Source organism: Lathyrus oleraceus, chromosome 3 (genome assembly GCF_024323335.1).
Source record: "Lathyrus oleraceus cultivar Zhongwan6 chromosome 3, CAAS_Psat_ZW6_1.0, whole genome shotgun sequence".
Taxonomy (NCBI): Eukaryota; Viridiplantae; Streptophyta; class Magnoliopsida; order Fabales; family Fabaceae; genus Lathyrus; species Lathyrus oleraceus.
Genome location: NC_066581.1, coordinates 308,875,541 through 308,878,636, shown reverse-complemented (window position 1 = coordinate 308,878,636; position 3,096 = coordinate 308,875,541). Strand labels below are relative to the sequence as shown.

General features: G+C 29.9%; 1 long non-coding RNA gene across 1 annotated transcript; it reads left to right on the top strand.

Moving 5' to 3' along the window:
- Positions 1-212: 212 nt before the first annotated feature.
- Positions 213-1,956, top strand: LOC127127321 (uncharacterized). Its single transcript, XR_007805314.1, has 3 exons — positions 213-387; positions 1,379-1,482; positions 1,872-1,956. It is a non-coding gene; the product is annotated as an uncharacterized LOC127127321 (long non-coding RNA).
- The last annotated feature ends 1,140 nt before the right edge of the window (positions 1,957-3,096 follow it).

The following is a 3,096-nucleotide window of genomic DNA, read 5'->3' as shown; positions in this document are numbered from 1 at the left end:
CATCAATGAAATTAGAGATTTTGTTCAATAAAATCTCATTATATAGTGAATAAATTTTTTTTAGAAATTAAAAAAAATAGTTTTTTTTTTAACTTTAGTTCATAGCACTCCCTCTTTTAGTTATATTAAATATACAAATATGTTAAATCTATAATTATAAAATAAGATAACTTGTCCAAAAAAAAATTGAAACGTGTATGAACCCACTGTATGAGTCCACTTGGATATCCCAATTAGAAGAAATAAAACTCGTAGAAAATCATTTCGCTCCCAATCTCGCGTGCCCTAGTTCTCTTTCTTTCGCCGTGCCATCTATAGTCACTGCCAACAATGTTTTTTCATTCTTCTCAGCCGATTTCCATCTTTGTCCGGAGTCTAAACCGAAAGGTATGTTTATGGCATTCTTTCATACTATTTGTTTCAGAACCTTTGAGCTGTTCTAGTGTTTGATTTCATAGACAAGATTTTCTTTGAAGTTGTTTAATATTTGAAGTTATTACTGAATGGGTGTGTGATTTTCTTTTATATGTTAAAACAATCCTACTTAATTGTGATATCAAACTTTGGCGACCTCTATTGCAGTCAGTGGTGATATTACAACAGTGAAAGATATTTTGATCCCCCTCTATGAATACAACTGTAAAATGTAAAATTTCTACTGTGATAGTTTTTTGTATTGGGATTTCACTATGTTCTTGTTACTTGTCAATGCCTTAATTTGGATTTTGGTTAGATTAATTTATTTTTGTGTGGTCCTTTGTACAATGAATTTAATTAGTGTATATGTGCATTGGCTTATTCTTATACGTTAGAATGAAACATGAATTGTTTGAGATACATGAATAATTTTGTCTTTAGTGGTGGAACTATACATTCTAGATTCTATTGATGGATACCAACATTTAATTGTTCTAGTGACTGATATTTCTCTTTAATTTCTTTGTTTTGTATTTAAAATGCATGAGTCATACTTTCAATTTCATGTTTACTGTGTTTATACTTGTATAGCCCTTTAGAAAGTTAAACAAATTACTAATCGGTGACTTTTTGGTAGTCATTCTTTGAAAATTTTACTGCTTTAGAACCTGAAGATGAGGGAGGACGTGACACATCTTGTTTGTAGTAACACTGTCACTACTTATTCATTCATCTATGTTTGTAGTAACAATACTTATTCTTATTTAAAGGAATGTGCTCAAATGAAGTGAGTTTAATGGTATAAGCTTTTTCTGTGTAAAATTAAATTAGTTTTGTCATCTTTCTATCTATTTGAGTACATTTTTGTTTTAGTAATTAGAATAATTAAATTAAATTAATGGAAATCATTTCTCTAAGTGACTCTAAATATGGTTGATCTGAGTTTTCTAAATGACTTTAGGGTCTCATTGGGAGAAAAGGCTTCTAATGAATGAGATTATACCATGGATGGTACAAAGCCAATTATAGCATGAAAGACCTTTTTGATTGGGGGTTCTAACCAAGGTACTTGATTAGTCATCTCAATTTGTAATATTTGAAAGAGAATTTCTCATTGTATTACAACACTATATTATGGTTGTACATATATCAGAGGCAAATGGATACTACCCCATCCTAACATATAGTGGAAATCCCCAAATGGGCACAGAAGTTAATAAAGATATGTATAGTCATATCTTTGTTTCTCATATTCAAGTCAATGATAATTCATGTTTTTTTTCGAGTTTCATCATCTCTATTTAGATCCTTTTTTGAAAATGATGTTTATTCAAAACATTACCTTCTGACAGCCATATTCTGATTTATGTGTAGCTGATGTTTTTGTTATCTTATACTTTTTTCACTACACATTGTTTTGACTCTAATGTTATGTGTTTGATTTAAATTTGTAGTGCATGTGAATTACTTTTAATTTAAAAAGGAATAATGAAGAAATGATATCGGAGGAATGCATCTATAAGTATATGGGAATAGGGAATATAAGGAAGCTTTGGCAAAAAGACTTTGTTAGAATTTTATGATTGTGTATTTAATTTTAAATAGATTTTAATTTTATTTACAATATTATTTGTAATCAAATTCTATTGTAAATAGAAAAATTGAATCTTATTAGTACTTTAACATAATTGCCTTTAATAAATTTGTAATTGCTTTTAATAAATTCTAAATGGAATGTCAATTGTCAAAATTTATAATTCTTTTTAGAATATTTATTTGTAAATGTCAATTGTCAACATTTAAACAAATAATGTCTAGCCTAAATGGAAAACATGAACTAAAATTTGATTTTTGAAATTGAATAGACTACGGTTTTAAACTTTGGCCTATTGAACCTCGGTTTTGTAGGGGTGGCCTAATATAAACCACGGTCTAAAACTAGTTTAGAAACTGTTGCCTGTAAACATACTTTAGGTGATTAAATTGATTTTGTTGTAATGAGTCATGGAGCAATTATCATGAAGATCGACATCATGTCAACTATCAATCTGGCGAAGAATTCGATAACACATGGTCGAAGCAAGTACATCAAAATGAGGTTCCATTATCTTCGAGAGCAGGTAGCAGATGGAAAGATGAATTTGGAACACTGCAGAATTGTGAATCAGAGTGCAGACATCATGACGAAGGGAGTGCAAGTCAAAGTATTCCGAAGACTAAGAGCTATGATGAATGTAGATAGCTTAGACATAATGAATTAGATGGTGTGTTGAATTGTAATTCATTGTGTCAAAACAGGTTACTCGACAGAACAAGGATGTGTCAAATAGCCTAGTGTATCAAGTTATATTAGTGTGTCTATGTGTCGAAGCATGTTGCTTCACACAAGATTTCGACTTAGGCCTAATTTTAGTAATGTTGACTATTTTGGGCTTTTATAGTTTTAGGTTTTGGCTTAGGCAGTAAGCTAACCTAAATCTATAAATAGACGGAGTAACCCCTATTCTTATATAACTCATAACATTGTATTCATAATATTTTGCAGTTGAAAAGTGAATAAAGAAGTTTTCTACAGGTTGTGGGAAGAGAGAAAACTCTACATAAAATATATTTCTTCTTCAACGTTCTTTTCTTTTTTTCTCAATCGTTCTTTTCTTTTCATTGTCATTGTGTGGTTGA